We start from the raw sequence: 19506 nt of genomic DNA, 5'->3' as shown, positions 1-19506 counted from the left end.
GGGGTAGACGCACGTCATCACTGGACACACCCTTGGAGGGCTGGTGCCGGAGAAGACGTACATGACAGAAGGGTTCCGGTTCCGGGCCGAGAGACACAGCAACGGGTACAAGCTGACGTCATGCCGCACGAAACCGTGTCGCGATCTGGTCTTGTAGTCAGGTCTTGTTTGACTACGATGGATATAGGTGGCTGACCGTGGAGCAAGATGGGCGCCAGCCTTTCGCGATTGTTTTCAAGAAGTGCCCTTGGCCGTGCCGTACCTAATTAAGCTCGTACTATTTGAGATGAATAAATTGACGGGATTTATACCGAGCGAGCGTTTCACTCTCGGGTCCTCTCTATTGCCCGTCCCTATCAGTGCCCAGTGAAGTGACGTCAACAAAGTATATATGTGGAGTGGTTGTATATACATCTATCTATCTACAGAATAAATTGAAGAAAAAAAATCTGCAACGGTAAGTGAGGTCTATAAAGAGAAAAAAATGTTTGCAAAAGAGACCTATCTACAACATTAATATATATACACCCGGGTGTAGTTACTCCCACGTGTGTTTCACACAATCTAGGTAGTATCTATCATACCGAAGAGTATATACATGTAGTATGAAGTATATAAGAATATTTTGGTAGTATATATACTACTTTGTAGGTAGTATGTACACTTTTTTACGTACACTATTTCTTTATGTATAAATATGCATGTATTTTGTATATATAGTGCAAACTATGGGTGTATTTAATTTTTTTTCACCAAAGTTGGTATGGAGTATCTTAGATACAATATACGAACATACTCAAATTGATAAAGTATCATATATACTTTTTGTATAATCGTATACGAGAGATGGGTGTAGTTACACCCAGGAGTAGGAAATATTTATCCTGGGTATATATATATAGAGAAACTCTATTAGATACCATGGGTGCAGAATAAGTAATTCTGCACCCAGGTCGATCGGCTGAGCCGGACAATACACTGAACCTGGCGCGGCCCAACCAGCCTCCCACCTCCCGGTTGATTTCGTATTTTTTTATTACATCGGCGGTTCGCGCGGACGGTTTTAGGAGCGGGAGAGGGGAGCTCCTCGCCACCGACCTGGTCGGTGGGTGGAAGGAACCGCACACCCCCCACGATCCAGTAATTTAGTGGGCCGCGACCCATTGCATCAGGTGAGTCTTTTTTCCTTTTTCTTCCTTCTTTTCTGTTTTTTTCTTTTCTGTTTATATTTTCGTTTTTTAAAATCTAACACTTTTAAAAACTTTTTTCGAGAAAAAGTTTTTCATAAAATTTGAACAGTTTTCTGAAATTAAAACAGTTTTTAAATTTGAACATTTTTTGGATTTGAATATTTTTCAAAATTCGAAATTTGAACAATTTTTAACCCGAATAATTTTCAAAATTGAACGTTTTTTGAATATGAACAAATTTCGAATTTGAACGATTTTTCGATTTGAACGATTTTCATATTTGAACAGTTTTCGAATTTGAACGATTTTCAAATTTAAACAGTTTTCAAATTTGAACATTTTTTAATTTAAACATTTTCTCAATTTTCTCAATTTTTTAAAATCAAAATTTTCGAATCTAAAAAAAATATAAACAAAACCGAAAACAGAAAAAAGAAAAGAAAACAGAAAAAAGAAACCAGATAAGATAAAAAAAGAAAAAAGAAAAAACGAGGCTAAACAGCCACAAATGGGCCTGGCCCATACCCGACCAGGGGGTGTGCGGTGGCCGGTAGCCACCGACCTGGTCGGTGTATAGGTTTTGCCCGGGAGAGCGGGGAACGAGATCTCGCCGTAACGAGCCATAGAGCTCACCGGCGCAGCTACCCTCCGGCGAGCCCTGCCGTTGATGCGCCTGTTGGTCCCGTTGGAGAGGATGGCTGGCCAGGTTGTCCTATGTCGGCCATGGAGGTGGGGGATTTGGCCGACGAGGCGCACCTCATGTAGTACGGGGCGACGCTACGGAAGTCAATGGAGGCGGTGGTGAGAGACCTAACCAATCTCCGGGAGATGGGATTTGTCGCTGCCGATGCGGGCAAGGAGAAGATCCTCTGGGTGAGCCCCCTCTCTCGCTCCCCACCTATTGTTTTTATGGTTCTGTTCCCCGTTTATGCTTCGGATTAATCGTGAGCGTGGTGTGTAGCGGCTGGTTTGGGATCCAGACTGCTTGAGGTGACCGGCGAGTGACTGCAACCTGGTGTCGCGGTGGGCTACGAGGCGACGGGGACGCGGGCGACTGCAGCTGCGGATGACGACATCGGGAGGCCTCGGTCGTGAGCGGCGGTCGGCATCGGCACTGCTGGGTTTGGAGCACGCTGGTGGGCTTTGACGTCAAGGTATGTTCACGATTGATCCTGAAATTGCCTGGATGTGCTTACCGCTGGTTGTTCACGGTTGATCCTGAAATTGCCTGGATGTGCTTACCGCTGGCACTCCTGATTATCTCGCTGCCATCGTGACATTGCTTGCTGCATCTGCTTTCTCAGTCTATAGAAATACTTCTTCCTCTTATTTCATTTGATGTGGTTGTGAATGCACCAAAACATTTGAAGATATACTTGCAGTATTGTGCAATTTACTGACGAAAATTCATCCAATTATGTCTAGATTTGAACTATCAGATGCAACTGCTGATACACCGATGTCCTGAATATTTTGTTGTGAGGCTGAGCAACACTTCGCACGGCTGCAGCACCGAGAGCTCATGGGAGGCCAAAACAAACAGGTTCATGGCAAGCTTGTAACATCGGCCAAGAGAAGCACATTCAACCTCACTGGAGAGAGAGACGGTGCTACTATCAGAATTAGGAGAACAAGAGCTAAATCTTGAAGGTGATTCCACAAATTAAATCTTGTTTGGTCTGTTTGTTTATAATCAGTCTGCTAAAAAATGTTGGAGAATCATCTTGCTCCCCTTGGCAGCTCAATTATCTTTTTCACGACATGTATAATTCGGGGAAAAATAGATTTTTTGTTGTTCAGCCACTGCATTGTCACACCATCGGAACTCATGTTGAATTTACATCGTCCAGATGATGGTGATAAGTACGAAGTGAGGACCAAAACCAACCAAAATATTGGATGAAACCTCGTTCTTGCGATATGTAGTTCTCGTCGAGTATTTTTTTCTGGTTAATATTGTCTTGCAGTGTCAAAGTTTCTACCACATGTCTAGATATAGCCAGTTTTTGGCAATTATTGTGAACCGGAGGGAGTACTTTTCTTATATCACCTGAATGTCGCATACTTGGATTCGTAAGTCGCGAGTACGATTCTGAAATTATAGCATAGTTGTACTCGGAAGCCTGTTCTATTAATTTGCGTTGATCTAATTTTTGACTGATGCATCTTATATGGAGCATTTTGCAGTTGATACCCAGCTAGTAGCTCATCAATTAGGGCTCCTTAATCCCCCATGATTGTGTTTTCAGTCACAAACATACACAGCTTAGTGCTTCTTTAGTTATTCTGCGACATCAGTACTGCCCTTTATTTATCATTGCGGATTTAAATAATCCCAAAAGTTGTCGGAAGCTACTTCGAAATGTAATTTCTTTTAATCATAAAGCTGCTTCATGTGTGCTACTTTACTGATTTAGGTGGTCCGCAACCAGGGAAAGGCTCGGGCTGCTTCTTTCTTTGCCCTGTCACTTTTGATTACCACCCCATCTCTACCATTTTGAATGAGTAAGTGACATTTCTAAATATGTTGAGCTGTACTGATCATGGTGTGAAAACAAACAAACAAAATCCTATTGTGGAGATCATCTTACCTTTGCAATTGTTCAATCTTTGCCAAAGGAAAATCTCCGGTTGGAAATTATATTCAGTTTCTTGATTCTTATGCTAATTCTCTGTCCATTTTGTTGGATGTCTAGTGATGTTCAAGATATTAAGGGCATTGTGCCTGGATGCCAAGTGAAAATTAGAACCGCGTTACGTCCTTGTGGTAGTGGTAAAAACCCTGCTGATACATGTTTATATATCTGAATGTATGCTATTCTTCCAGCTGATAGTAGGCATTCTATTAATGTAATTACTATGATATAAGCAAATTACTTTTACGAGGTTCTTGTGTCATTGGGGCTTCACATGTCCACTAGGGATTTCTGTACCTGCTTAATCAAGCTAAAAGAAGATAAATTACATTAGCACCCCAAACAATGGATAAGAACTGATCACAGAAGTAACTGACCGATCATATAAACAAGGGTAGATTGGCTACAGAAAACAACAAAATATTTTTTGCCTGCACCTCTTTACGGCAGTAGGGCACTACAAGGAACTTTGCTGTCAAATATTTAAACAGTTAAAGTTACGGTACAGCTCTGTATACTGCTCTATAGCAGTCAAATAAATCTCTCAGTTTCTGAACTTAATTTAAAGATGTTCAAATGCTTGTTTGCACGCTCTCTAAAAAACCCGCCTTCAATTGAAGCCCTTGATAAATTTATGCCTGTTATCTAGACAGAATAGTTGGCCCATCGGACTAATTTTTTTCAGAAGGTGCTGGCAGGTTGATACTCAACTGCAACGGGTAAGAATCTGTTGTGTTAGTACTAATGCCAAGTAGTGTTTAAAAATCTCGATGGACATTTCTTTTGTCGCCTATAATGTTGCTTGCTGCTTCTTTCTTTACCACCCAATTTCTACCAATTTGGATGAGTAAGTGATGATTTTCTCTCCATTGTGTACCATGTTGCTTCGTATTTGTTAAATTTTATTGTTGCTGTAAAAAATTAATCTTGAGGTAAGTACTTCTGTTTTTTCTGCAATTGTATCCCCAATGTAATGTCATGGCCTTCAAGATTACCGATCGATGGTATCTAACCTGACTTTTTACGATAATCCTTCAACATGAGATTTTATTTGTCTTTCTTTTCGGATCGATGAAGGTTACAAGAAGACCATCACCAACCTTAGCAGGCCAAAGTCTTTGAGTTCCTCAAATAATATTTTTTTTTTTTTTTTTTTTGAGAGTACGCGAATGCGTACCGTACTTTTATAGAAGGTAGAAGCAGTATTTACAAGAATACCTTACATGGAACCATGCAAGGATTTGACTCCACCACACTAAGCAAGACTACTCTCTCTAACCATTGTCTAACACTCCTACACCCCGATCATGCGTTACACGATACATCCTAAGCTCCTCCAAAATGTGTGCAACCAACGTCTCCGCCGGGTGCTGTCTCGTGGACATTGGCAAAGCACCACGCATTCCTTTGCTTCCATAGCGCGTGACCCATCGTGCAAACCAAGCCATCGAACCATCTTCTCTCCTTTGCCCTAAACCTTCCTCTCTCCTTAGTCCACCACTCCCTCGGAGAGCTACCGACATCCGGGGTTTGGAATTGCATCCCTAGCCTCCGGCAGCACCTCCACCGGATCTCCCTGGCATAGACACACCCGACAAGGATATGCTCGCCCGTGTCCTCCTCCCGCGAGTGCGATATAACAGGGGGATGGAGCATCCCGCAAGCCGTGCCTTGTACGTCGATCGACGTCCAAATACGGTGCCGCACCGCAAGCCGGATAAAAGCTTGCTCTTGGGCGTTGCATGGCTCCTCCGGATCGCATCGCCCAACTCAAATCCGACACGGCCACAGGCCGGCATCTCGTACGCCGAACTCGCCGTGTATGCACGAGAACCACTCCACGGCCATCCGAAGACATCATCTACACTTGGATCGCGCCGAGTGGAGGATATCGCAAGCCGAGCCCGACACACTCCCTTGCCCCAAGCGTTGCGACACAACCTTGTATATCTAGCATCCGAGCGTTCCCACGCATCGCTTGCTCCACCGTCCTAGTGTTTCTCACCCCGGTCCCGACATGTTGCGTAATTCCCGGGCGAAGTCTTCCGTCGCACACCCATGAATCCATCTCGTCCCTCCGGAAGAGAACCGACCTTCCCGAGCTCGTATCGATCTTGACCAAACCGTCGAATGCCTCTCTCGCCTTGTCGTCCTTGAGCATCGGCAGTCCTTGCCATGGCCTCGGTGTTGTCGGTTCTCCGGAGCCACTCCCATCTCATCCTTAACGCCAAACCTTGGAGGCGAAGATTCCTTATGCCTAGCCCTCCAAACTCCCGGGCTCGCGGACTTGATCCCAAGCGACTAGGCACTGTCCTCCATTAGCCTTGTCCTTGGCCGCCCAAAGAAACCCTCTCAGCCCCTTCTCGATTTCCTCCAAAGCCCATGCCGGGGCTTCCGCAACCAGCAGGTGGTGTATGGGCCTCGCCGTCATCACTGCTTGTACCAACACGACCCTACCAGCCTTGGTGATCAAGCCCTCCGCCAAGGAGGTGCAATCCTCATCTGCTGCATCAATCATGGGTTGCCATTGCGCCCTAGTTAGCGGTTTTAAGGCCGGTTGGAGCCCAAGATATCGGATGGGGAAATCGGTTATCCGCGGAGTTAGGATTGTGGACACTAACTCCCTCTCAACCTCTCGCACCCTCGATCATAGTCGCCGCCGTTTTGTTGTAGTTGACACGCAAACCAGAGGCATCCCCAAAGATCTTTAGCAGCTCTCTTACTGTCACTAGATCCCGTACTGTCGGTTTAACAAACACCACCACATCATCCGCAAAGATCGAGAGCCTTTGCACCTGTGAGCATCTGCCAATTGGGGATAAGAGCCCCCGATCCGCCGCATGGCAGAACAACAGCGTCACAGCTTCCATGGCCAGGACGAAGAGTTGGGGAGATAGCGGGTCGCCTTGCCTTACCCCCCTGGCATGCCAAATTTTCCTGCCCGGAGCCCCATTCACCAGGAGCTTTGTGCTCGCCGTACGCAGAGAAATCTGAATCCATTGTATCCAACAGTCCGGGAAGCCCATCCTCCTAAGAATCTCCAGCAGAAATGACCAAGACAGAGAGTCAAAAGCTCTAGAAATGTCGAGTTTCAACAGTACCCCTTTCTCCTTGGAAATGTGAATTTTCCTTGCTAACTGACGCACTAACAGAAAGTTGTCATGCAAGTTCCTCCCCTTTATGAATGCCGACTGGTTGCAGCTCACCAGTTTCTCCATTTTCGGCCTTAGCCTATTCGCAAGTAGCTTGGAGAAAAGTTTGGCAAAACTGTGTACTAAGGCGATAGGGCGAAAATCACCCACTTCCTCGGCGTCCGATTTCTTTGGCACCAACGTTATGTACGCGCAGTTGAGCTTGCCAAAGTTTCTGCCGTCTCCCACGTATAGCTTCAGGACTGCAGCCATGATCTCACGCTTGATAGTCCCCCAAGCACGGTGGTAAAAAGCGCCCACAAAGCCATCCGGGCCTGGTGCACGATCAGCTGGCAGCTCTTTAACAATCCTCCAAACCTCCTCCTCGGTGAAAATCAAACCCAGGTCTTGAAGGAGCTCCCTTTGTACCGGCAGCCCAAGCTCCGCGGATCAAGATCAGCCTCCCTAGTGTGAATCTGACCCAACATCTGCTGATACACCTCAAAGAACACTTCCTCCTTCTTGCTTTGGTCGGTAATTACTGTTCCATTGTGCTTGATGCAAGGAATAAAATTCCTAGCCCTTCTCCCATTCGCCACCGCATGGAAAAGCTTCGTGTTGGCGTCTCCTTCTTTCATCCAACGCATCCTCGACCTCTGCCTTGCCATCGTTCTCTCCAGGGATGACAACCCAAGAACCGTGTGTTTCAGAGTTTTCCTTAGCCACCATTCCTCGTCCGTCAAGATTCTCGTATCCTGCGCCGCGTCAAGCCGGTGGATCAGCAAATTTGCCATGGCTCAAATAATATCATATTAATGAATGTGCTGTCCTGTTTATGTGTGTGAGAACATGATATGGCTAGAGGAAGGAACAATGTCTCAGCTACTTCTTACAAGGACAAGATATTATTCTGGAAGCGCGGACAATATACCGTTTGCACTAGTTGATCTTAGTATACAAAGATGTCAGCTTGTAATTTGTATACATATATGATCTGACTTAAAATAGTTACATAGGTTAGGTTAGATTTTGATAATGAGGTAGGTTCGCGCATTTGGTGATCCAGAATGTACAAACTTTACCTTCATAAATTCCAAATCCTTTTGCCTACTCAGCTCTCATTGCATTATCATGTTCCTTGTTCCAATCATTGATCGCCAAACCGTCGGTTTGGTGTAGTTGATCAGTACTCCGTATTTTATTAAGCCTGGTGATCAATGCCTCAATGGAGCTTGGTATTGTTTTTTTTTACGTCACATGCACTTGTGTCTGCCGGCTCTGAGTGGAACTTCCCTCCTACTTTACGATGGCCAAGGTTTTCTTATGTCGTCGGTTGTGGTGCGCAGGTGCACGCACCAAGAGATTCTTACGTCGCCAGGGACATTATTTTACGTCCCATGCAAGCAGGGGCGTGGGCTTCGTGCGCTGGTGAAGTCTGGCTCGGTTCGGACGCTTTGGGCACCGTACGGGCGGGCGGGGTGCAGAATAATATTCTGCCCCCAGGGAGCCAAATAGCGCATACCTGGCCGGCGGACAGGGATTCAGTGACATTCAAATAGCATGGCACGCTGTGCCATGATCTCCTATCCACCCTACACTCTTCATCTAACGGCTGCTATCAACCGATCTGAAAATTTTGCCAAATTTGTCTTTTTTGCTGCGCCCAAAATACAAAATATTTTTGATTGAAACTTTCCACACTTACAACATGATTCGTTGGCAACATGTATATTTTTTATTTTGAATTTTTTTGATGATTTTCAAAAAAAAATTAAAAATCATCAAAAAATTCAAAACAAAAAATGTAAGTATTACCAACGAATCATGTTGTAAGTACGGAAAGTTTCAATCAAAAATATTTTGTATTTTGGACGCAGCAAAAAAGACAAATTTAGCAAAATTTTCAGATCGGTTGATAGCAGCCGTTAGATGAAGAGTGTAGGGTGGATAGGAGATCATGGCACAGCGTGCCATGCTGTTTGAATGTCACTGAATCCCTGTCCCTGGCCGGCCTATGCACTAGTCGCTCCATCCATCTCGCGCGGAGTCCCACTGGCTCACGCGCAACTGACCGCCCGACCGCATGTCCCAAGCGCCGTAAGAAATGCCTACGCGACATAAGATTCCTTCAACCGATCGATCGATCAGCCTGCATAACGTGCACTTCGTATGCATGCGACGTAATTTAATTATGAAAAGTTACTTCAGAAGCTAGGAACCGTAGCACACAGGAACAAGATCACTAATTCATTTCGCGTGAGACATTCAGCTACACACCAGCGTAATATTTTGATGGCATATTCTGAGGCGGCAACGCAGATTTGCTTGCGAGAACTGCCGGCCTGATTACATATCCATAGGAAAATTTTGTTGTGAGAAGGATTAATGTGCTGGCAAAATCACACCATGGCCTAATGCGCCGCAAAATCAAGACCCTACTAACTACCGTGAAAGGAGGAGAAGGTAAGTCCTAGCTCTCTCCCGCAGGCCCTCCGGCCGCCCGGCGCCGCTGTCCCCTGCGGCATGGCCGCCCCTGGCCTTGACTCCGAGGTGGTCGCCATCTCCCGCGCTTCGTCCGTCGGTCCTTCCCCCACAACCTGCAACGCGGCGGGGACCCGCGGTCCGGCCTCTGCTCCCTCGGGGCACTCCTCCAGATCCGGTAGATCTTGCTCGTCGCCGCCGCTCCTTTCGTCGCCGGCTCCCGCTTCCACGCTGGATGGGGAACGCCCGCGTCTCCGCTCCATCGTGGTCTGCGACGCCCCTCCGGTCAAAGCCTCGGAAGAAGAGTCTTTCCCTCCCTGGGAGGTGGTGACTTCCAGGAGCGGCCGGCATGGGCGCTCCACCCCACTTCCGGCCGAGCGGCGGCCCATCCCTCCGCCGCCCCGACGCCCTGGCACGGCCCCTGACCCTGCTCGCTCGGCCTTTTTAAGGCGCTTCCGGGGGCGCTGCCTCCGCTGCCTCAGCAAGAATCACCGCCGCGCCGCCTGCCGTGATCCAGTACGGTGCATCGACTGCTGGGGTTGGGGACACACTGCCGGCCCTCGCTGTTCGCTCAAGCGGACGGCGGCGCCTCGCCTGGAGACGGTGCGCGACCGGCTGCGTTTCCCCGCCCCGCCTCCGGTCATGGACCGCTTCGTCGCTTCGTCGCCTCCAAGCCTGCGCCTCGTCGCTCCGGTCCGACCTCGAGCCACTCCATCGTCATCGCTTCCCGCAGCATCGAGCAGCAGATCTTCAACCTTCGCAGCCGCGGCGTCCTCGTCACCGCCACTGAAGCGCGGCACTGTGCCAACCCGCACCTGGTGGGTCAGGCGCTGGAGCGGGAGCTCCGGCTCCCACCGCACCAGCTCCGCGTCACTCGCCATCATCCAGAAGCGTTCTTCGTCCTCTTCGACACTCCGCCGCACCGTGACCGCGCCATTGCGCATGGTCGTCTGCACGTTGAGGGCTCCACCTTCCTCCTGCAGGCATGGCGCGAATCCGATCATGCCGTGCATATCGTCTACAACCTGCACGCTCGCATCTGCATCGAGCGGATGCCGATGCACATGTGGTCCAGGGAGGGGGCACAGGAGGTGCTGGGCAGCCATGTCCTCGTCGACCGCCTCGACAGTCGCACGTACGCGCAGGACAACACTGAGCTCTTCAGCTGCTGGGTGTGGTGCCGTAGCATCGACCACATCCCGGGGCACCACGGTTTCTCTGTTTTCCCGCAGGAGGCGGGCCGCGTCGTCGAGATGAACGGCTTCTCTCCGCCGCGTAGGGAGGTGGCGCCGCCGCCGGAGTGCCTTCGATACGACTCCCTCATCCACGTCGACCTCGTGGAGGACTGGACCGTGCGCGATTCTCGCACCCCCTCTACGGGACAGAGCGGGATCCCCTCCTCCACTTCTTCCGACGAGCCACCGTACCCCATGGTGCAGCCTTTCACCTGGCGTTTCGGAATTCCTGATGGGGAGGAGAGGAGCTACGGTGGCCGCCGCCAGGATGGCTGCCACAACATTCCCTCCTACCGGCGCCGTGACGATGAGGGCGACTCTTCCGGCCAGCGCAAGATTTGGCGCGACGTGGCCGCTGCTCCCGCCCGCACGGGGGCGCCTGCCGCCGACGCTGCTGGGCGCGGGGGAACACGCCACCGCAGCCGCTCCCCGGCAGGCCATCGACAGCGCGCCACCAGCGTCCCTTCACCATCTACCAAGGTGGTGGACGTGCTGCTGCCTCCACCGCCGCCGCTGCCCACGTCGGGCCCTCCACCTCAGCGCCTGATCATGCCGACGCTCGACGCCTCGCTTCCCGTCGCCACCCACGCTGCGCAGGAGCAGTCCGCAAGCCCAGGTGCTCCGGACCCCCTGGTGGACATGGTGTCCTCGGCCTGCCTCGACGTCTCCACCTGGGGGCCCTCTGGTGTGGACCCGATGTGCTTTGAGATGGAGGCCGCGTGTGCGGCGGCCGTCAGCCTGCCGCTCTCCTTCAAGGGCAACTCTTCTGCTGACATGCCGATGGTGCCTCATCCCTGGGCAACGGCAGATTTTGGTCTGTCCACCATGGATAGGCCTGAGCAGGTCGCCTGCGTCGCCTCGCAGGTTGACGACCTGCACATTGTCGACGTTCCTGCACCTGTGCCCTTGGCACGCGAAGAGCCAGTCGATGACTTTCTGCAGATGCTATTCAAGGCACCGCCGGCGTCGGTCCTGGGGGCCTCGCCGCTAAACCCCGCGTCGCCCACGACGGTGCATCCTGGCTCACCTAGGTCCAAATCCCCGGCGCCCAAGCGCAGCCAACGCCAGGCCTCGTCTGCGTGCTCCATCCCGGTGGCGCAGCGCGCCACCCTGCGCCTGGCCAAGGAGATGCACGTCATCAGTGGCGAGGAGCGCCGCACGGAGGTTGCTGCGGCCGGCCTCGTCGAGCGCTTCAAGGAGCCTCTCACCGAGGTCGACATCGACGGACTCGCGAAGCTCACCCGCATCGACCGCGACGCCGTTCACCGTGCTGCCAAGCAGGCAGCCGCTGGGAGAGCCGCCACGGTGGCCATTTAGTTTCCAATGTTAGGTTCCTTAGCTCTGTTGCAGCAGGTGTCGGTCTTAAACCGATGCTTTAGATCCTTGTGTTGGGTTAGTGGCGTGTTCTTCATCGGGACGGCTTGTTTGAGGCTGTGTAGTTGGGTGCCGTCCCGCCCCATGTATGCTTTGGTGGTGTTCTTCCTTTTTCAACCAGTTTGCTGCTGCTCTTCTCCGCGTCGCCTGCTCTGCCTGTCATCAACTAAGCTGTTCCCCTGGTTCCCCAATGAGTGAAGCCATTTGCCCCATTCTGTCCTGGAACCCCCGTGGCCTCAATATGCCCGCGCGTCGCACCGCCGTTGCGGAGCTCGCTGCCGCCGCCAAGGTGGCCGTCCTTTGCCTTCAGGAGACAAAGCTGGCGCACATCGACTGCTCCCTTGCTATTGAGATTGCCGGAGCCACACGCAAGGACTTCGTCTTCCTGCCGGCCGACGAAACGCGTGGCGGTATCGCCATCTTCTGGAACTCGGCGATCGTCTCAATCTCTAACGCGGTTATTCGAAACCACTCCATCACCGCGACGACGACCATCTTACACACTTGAACTTCTTTCTCGCTCACTGTGGTCTACGGACCGTCCGTGGACGCCGACAAGCCGGCGTTCCTCCAAGAGCTCATCAGCACCAAACCGCAGAACGGCACACCTTGGCTCATCGTCGGTGATTTCAATATGATCTATGAAGCTAGAGACAAAAGCAACTCCAACCTCTGTCGGCGTCTCATGGGGCAGTTCCGCGCCGCCCTCGATGAGTCTGAGCTCTCGGAGCTCAGATGTTCCAATCGGCGCTTCTCCTGGTCTAACGAGCGTGTAGACCCCACCTTGGTTTACCTGGATCGTTTCTTCTTCAACGTGCCCTGGGACGTCTGTTTCCCGTCCTGCTCGGTACAAGCTCTTTCGTCGTCACACTCCGATCACTGCCCTCTGCCGCTCTTCAGCACGTGCATGCAGCCGCGGAAAGCCCGGTTCCGCTTCGAGAATTTCTGGTCCCGGCACCCTGGCTTCATCGACATCGTCAAGGGTGCATGGACGATGGAGCTTCGCTCCACAAACCCGCTCACTCGCCTGCGGGTCAAGCTTGCCCGCACGGCGCGGGCGCGGTGCGCCTGGAGCAAGGGGCTCTTCGGCGACGCACGTTTCCAACTCCACCTCGCAAACGAGATCATCCTGCGTCTTGATCTTGCCCAGGAGAACCGTGGCCTGTCCGATCACGAGTTCCACCTGCGCAGGTCCCTCAAGGCTCGGGTCTTGGGCCTCGCTGCGATTGAGCGCTCTCGCCGGCACCAAGCGTCTCGCGTCTCTTGGCTACGGGAGGGGGACGCCAATACGCGCTACTTCCACGTCAAGATGAATTCCCGCCGACGAAAGAACTTCATCCACGCCCTCACCACGGACACCACCATCGCCACCTCCCATCCGGACAAGGAGGGGGTCCTCTTCGACCACTTTTCGGCGATCTTGGGGACTTCGGTCCCTCGCACACGCTCCCTCGACTGGGAGGCCCTCAACCTTTCGACGCTACCGGTGAACGGCCTCGACCATCCCTTCACGGCCAAAGAGATCTGGGATGCAATCATGGATTCTCCCGCGGAGAAGGCGCCCGGCCCCGACGGCTTCAACGGCGTTTTCTACATACGCTGTTGGGGCATCATCAGACCCGAGATCATGGCCTTCTTTCAACACATCTACAACATAGCCGGAGGCGATTTCGCGTCGCTCAACCGCGCCTTTGTCTGCCTGCTGCCCAAAACTACAAATGCGGCGCGTGTCTCTGAGTTCCGCCCCATTAGTCTAATCCACTCGATAGCGAAACTTTTCGCTAAGGTGCTCGCTAGGCGCCTCTCGCCGGTGATCGGGAGGATGGTTTCCCCGGCGCAAAGCGCTTTCCTCAAGGGAAGGACTCTGCATGATAACTTCGTCTACGTCCGAAACACTGCTCGAGCTCTCCATCGGAAGAAGAAAGCAACGCTACTTCTCAAAATCGACTTCGCCAAAGCCTTTGATTCAGTTTCATGGGAGTTTCTGCTCGAGCTCTTGCAGCGCCTGGGCTTCTCTGCTAGGTGGCGGGACTGGATCTCCTTGCTTCTGTCGTCTGCCACCTCGGTCGTTCTCCTCAACGGCACCGAAGGCAAACCCGTCAGGCACCGCCGCGGCTTGCGCCAGGGTGACCCCCTCTCGCCCTTGCTCTTCATCCTCGCCCTCGACCCTCTGCAAAGGATCCTTCAGGCGGCCACCGACGCGGGGATCCTTTCGCGGTTGCCGATCCGCGAAGCCAAGCTGCGCACCAGCCTTTACGCTGACGACGCAGTTCTCTTCCTCAACCCCATCCGCGCCGAGGTAGACTCGGTTCTGCGGATTCTTCATGCCTTCGGGCAGGCTACGGGCCTGCGGATCAACGTCGACAAGAGCTCCGTGACACCGATCAGATGTGATGACATTGACCTCGACGATGTGCTGTCATCTTTCTCTGGCGAGCGCACATCCTTCCCGATTCGGTACCTAGGCATGCCGCTGAGCTTGGGTAGGCTCAGAATGGTGCACCTCCAGCACGTGCTTGATCGCGCCCGTTCGCATCTCGCATCCTGGAAGATCCGTTGGATCAACGCAGGCGGCCGCCAAGCCCTGGCCTCCTCCGTGCTCAGTGCCATTCCAATTTTCGCTATGACGGCCCTCAAGCTTCCGCCTAAATTCATCCACGAGTTTGACAGAATCAGGCGCAACTTCCTCTGGGACATCGATGAAGAAACCAATCCAGGAGGCAAATGCAAAGTGCGTTGGCTCACCGTCTGTTCGCCCAAGGAGGTGGGCGGACTAGGGTTGCCGAACTTGAAGTTTTTCGGCCGTGCCCTACGCCTCCGCTGGTTGTGGCATGAGTGGAGCGAGCCGACTCGCCCCTGGGTCGGCACACCAACGCCATGCGACGCCAAGGACCAAGACTTTTTCCACGAAGCCACTAGAGTTACCATAGGGGACGGGAATCGGGCCCTGTTCTGGCGCTCCTCATGGCATGGTGACACTCCCCTTCGAACCCAATTTCCGCTGATTTACGCCAGATCAAGAAGGAAGAACAAAACCGTCGCGGCCGCGATCCTCAACGACAGTTGGGTTGCTGACTTGGGCCAAAATTTCCCAGCCACACTGCTCTCCCAGTTCGTCGATCTTTGGCGTCTCGTGCAGACTCTCGTACTGAGTCCGAGCACGCCCGACTCCATACGGTGGACTCTCACGGCGGACGGCATCTACTCTTCTCGCCTCGGCCTATCGTCTGCTCTTCGAGGGACGAACGCTCTCCCCGGCGCCGGAGATGATCTGGTCCCCTTGGGCCCCGGCCAAGTGCAAATTTTTCCTTTGGCTGTTGCTCCACAATCGACTTTGGTGCGCCGATCGCCTCCAACGCCGACGTTTGCCCAATGCGTATTTCTGTCCTCTTTGCCTCAGAAGCTTGGAGACTTCACAACACCTATTCTTCGAATGCCCTTTCACCAGGAGGATCTGGGCGGCGGTGGCAAACTGGACGCACTGTTCCTCCCTCGCTCCTACATGTTGGGAGACAGCGACGTCGCCTCAAGACATTTGGCAACTTATGATGCAGCGATCGACCGCTGCACACAAGAAAGGGTTGAGTTCGCTCTTTACGCTGATCTGCTGGAACGTTTGGAAGGAACAGAATGCGCGAATTTTTCGCCACAAATCAGCGACCTTCCAGCTCATCATCGCCTGGATCCGTGATGAGGCGCGCGAATGGAGTTTCGCTAATGCTAAGGCCCTTAGAAAGCTGCTCTTCGAGCCTCCTTGATCATCGGGTGGCTCTTTTCTTTTCCTTTTTCTCCTGTTTTCCCTGCCCTATTCGATCGTGTAGTTACACATCGATGGGTCACTTGTAAAGTTTTTCCCCCTTCTAATCAATGAAATCCAGCGTGCTGGTTATTTCAAAAAAAAAAAGTCATGAAAAGAAACTTAAGAACTCCGAGAGATATGTCATGAAAAGAATACACATAATATTTGTGTGCACCGTATAGTTACATAGGAAGGCTTGTGTATACACAATTCAAATCAGTGATAATTTCTAATGCATAAGCCGTGTTAAACACGGACAAAAGAAACTATAATGTCAATCAATGTTAACTTCATATCACTTGCCCACGACCGACTTCCTCGTATCAGAAGCTGCACATAATGGAACTCATTTAATGCTCAACAGAGGGAAAGATACGAAGTATAAAGTGAGTCAAATACAAAGGGTAAAATTATGGAACATAAGATTGCGCCACATAAGAATACTATCATGCATGGTCTGATGTGCCATAAAAACTTCGTACCCGCATTGGTTGTTGGCCCGAGGCAAGAATTACCAGCATGAATGGACATGGCCATAAAATTACGCGACATAAGAACTAATGGCATGGTGGGATGACTGGCAATATCACACCATCTAACCATCATGTGCCTTAAAATGACAACGAGTAAGAAAAACTACATGTCCCCATTCTCCAAACGTGGCCTTACGATTATTTCAGTGGCCTTCAGAATAAAGAAAGCCATTTAATGAACATATTCCATTTCATATACTCTAAATAGTTTGCTGACGATTTGGTCAAATATCATGCGTGATGAAGTTCAATCCTATAGTCTGATGCTAAATCAACATAAGCTACAAGGGAATTAACATGGTGGTTTTTTTAGTGCAACAGAAAAATATGGCAAAATCCAAGCTTCAGTTTCAAAAAGTAGGTAAATACTAAACTCTGCTATGAAATCAAGCAGTGTATTTCCTACTCAGCCCAAAAAATCATGGACCTTCTTCGCAACCTTTCTCATCTCATTCTTGCATCCATATGGAGGATGAAGCACTGCGGGTATGGCTGTGTTTCAGAGAGGTCAGTTTACCTCAACCATTAAGAAAAAGTCATTCACATCCCTCGATTCCGTGGCATAGTAATATTCCATATAGTATCAAAGGCTTTGCAATGAACAAAAAATTATGTTTAATTCAAAATGTGCCAAAACAGATACTAAAACAGCACGCTCCATTAAAAATTAGTAGTTCATTCCATGAAGGATGGAAAAACTAGTCATAATGTTGCTGTCATCAATGAAAGAACAAAAGAAGGCCATATTCAAATATGAAGCTTTAGCGATAAATTAGGGAAATGCTTAGAAGTAAAAAAAATGCGTACATCCCAAACAAGCTGAACATACTGCTGAACAAAGTAATCCTGAAACGATTGGAGACATTCAAGTCAGAGACAAGGTTTCGGAGGAAAACATGTACATGGCTCTCCAAAATGTAGAATTTTAAGAGGTGATGCAGCTTGTGCATGCTAATCAGGAGCATGTCCAAGTAAAGCTTATTACTCCATAGGACGCAAAGTAATTTTAAACTACTCAAAATGGCTAGTACAAAGGCAGAAGATCCTTCAGAAAGCATTCAGCTCTTAAGATTATAACTGATAGGCAGAACAGAGAATGCAACATCAATCTTTAGACTATACATACCGAGAAGATTGTGATGTGTAACTTTCTTTATAAGTAACAGCTACCACATCAACCATTGATAACGGCCAGTAAAAAGCAAGCCAACAAAATTCCATTGATACGGAAAACAATCCAATTAGGAACAGTCACATATATATTTAATGGCAAGGTAACAATTTTTTACCGCGATTAGTGTAACTGGTGTACACAACATATGGCCGAATGCCTTCAGCATGTATTAAGAAGCAAACACCAGCTTTAATTGGCATAAATATAACTCGAATTTGCAGCTACATAAACAACATGATCATGTGTGATAACTATAACAAAGAAAACTATGTGATACATCGCATCTGGACCGAGAAGAGATTTGGGTGCCATATTGATGTACGGAGTACATGAAAATACACATGAACTAAAACCACTTTCGCTTAGGTTGACCAATTGATCTAACCAAGAACAAAAACAAGAGTACTTGCAACTGGATCTACCTAAACTGTATCACTCACTATTTCAGCTATATCAATCGCACAATTGTGGTAGCTCACATAGTACTAAAGAACAGTATAAAAAACCTACATGAAAAAATATAAGAATTTTATGTCATGGTCATTCACAATTCAGAATGCTCCTACAGAAAAAAAAAAATCATACCTAACCTTGGGGGACATTTGGAGGTCAGGGATCTTGGATAGGAACTGCAGATTGGGGGGAACTCAAGGTACATAAGCGGTGGTTGATTCAGCGGCTAGTGGAGGTCGGGGACAGTGGGTGTTCATGAAGAGCAAGGTCGAGGTGACGTGCCATATTCGGTTCCAGCCGACGATGAGGCCCCAAATGTTGGGATTCCATAGGAGCCGTTGCTTCTTCAGCCGGCCGTGCTGGTTCCAGGCGTGTTGGACTCCTAAGCCATGGTGAGGAGCAGTAACAACGAGGAGTCAATGACCTCCCTGCTCCATGCTCATGCCCTTGCCGCTGAAATCCTGCTCCGGAAAATTGCCAGATGAATCCGTGATAGCAATTGAAGAGCACAGGCAGAGAATAAGAATCGCTCCGCCCGCACGAATCCAGTCAAGCCGAACACCGCCGAGGCCACCAGCCGCGGTGCCCAACTGCTGGAATTTGGGGCATTTGGCCTTTGGCCCATGATCCATTATCAAATTCTGAAACTCACATGGTCCATTCCAATAATCAGTGGCAGCACTAGTGGGAGCTAAAGTTTAGTCTCACATTGCTAGTTGGGAGAGAGTTGGAGTGGTATATAAGGTGGACTGTTCTAGTCCTAGTAAGTGAGTGAGAAGAGAGAGAGCCCTCGCGCACTCCTCCTCCGCCGCCTGCCTCGACGCGACGCGGCGCGGGTTGCGGGAATCTCGCCGAGCCGAGCTTATCTTTTTTGCTGTTTGGGAAATTAGTTGTGTAATCAATTTCGAGTCATTAACGGACGCGTTACTCAGCCGTTTTGCCACTATATAAGCGCGGACTCCAACCCTAGTCTGAATCAGACGCATACGCTACTACCCGTTTCCAGTTCATTGCGCTGCCGCCTTCGTCTTCCTCATCCCGTCCGTCGGCGTGCACCGACTGCCGGGACAGTAGGCCTCCGGAACCCTGCCTCTCGTGAACCTGTACGGGTGATGGGCAATCAGGTTTTTGGGGAGCGCTCCGGCGTGACTCATGGCATCACGACGTCGTCATCGGACGACGAGTTCCTCCACACCGACAACTTCTTCCCGGACCTCAGCGACTTCTTCGGCAACCTCAACATGGACGACAACGACGCTGCTGCAAAGTATGTGATCTTGTCGTCTCTCTTTCAGTTTCTGTTAGAGTTTCTTCTTCTAGTTTGTATGGTAGATGCGATCAGTTTATCTTGTTTAGATGTGATCTGTTCATCTACCTTACTAGTCTGCATGATTAGTTTATTTGTTATTTTCATAGTCATGATTTATCATTTACTTGTACGGATTATTTCATATGGATATTTGCTTATATATTCAACAATCCAAAAACCTGATTCTAGGC

At 50.1% G+C, this 19506-nt stretch overlaps 2 long non-coding RNA genes across 2 annotated transcripts; one reads left to right on the top strand and one right to left on the bottom strand.

Annotated features, from left to right (window-relative positions):
* The first annotated feature begins 2242 nt into the window (after positions 1-2242).
* Positions 2243-4879, top strand: LOC124686394. Its single transcript, XR_006997817.1, has 3 exons — positions 2243-2344; positions 2616-2840; positions 3608-4879. It is a non-coding gene; the product is annotated as an uncharacterized LOC124686394 (long non-coding RNA).
* An 11106-nt stretch (positions 4880-15985) lies between these two features.
* Positions 15986-18456, bottom strand: LOC124686393. The gene is made up of 2 exons (XR_006997816.1): positions 18139-18456; positions 15986-16176 (listed from the first exon to the last, which is right to left on the bottom strand). It is a non-coding gene; the product is annotated as an uncharacterized LOC124686393 (long non-coding RNA).
* Between the last annotated feature and the right edge of the window lie 1050 nt (positions 18457-19506).

This window comes from Lolium rigidum, chromosome 2 (assembly GCF_022539505.1).
Source record: "Lolium rigidum isolate FL_2022 chromosome 2, APGP_CSIRO_Lrig_0.1, whole genome shotgun sequence".
Lineage (NCBI taxonomy): Eukaryota > Viridiplantae > Streptophyta > Magnoliopsida > Poales > Poaceae > Lolium > Lolium rigidum.
This window is presented reverse-complemented; position numbering and strand designations above follow the sequence as displayed.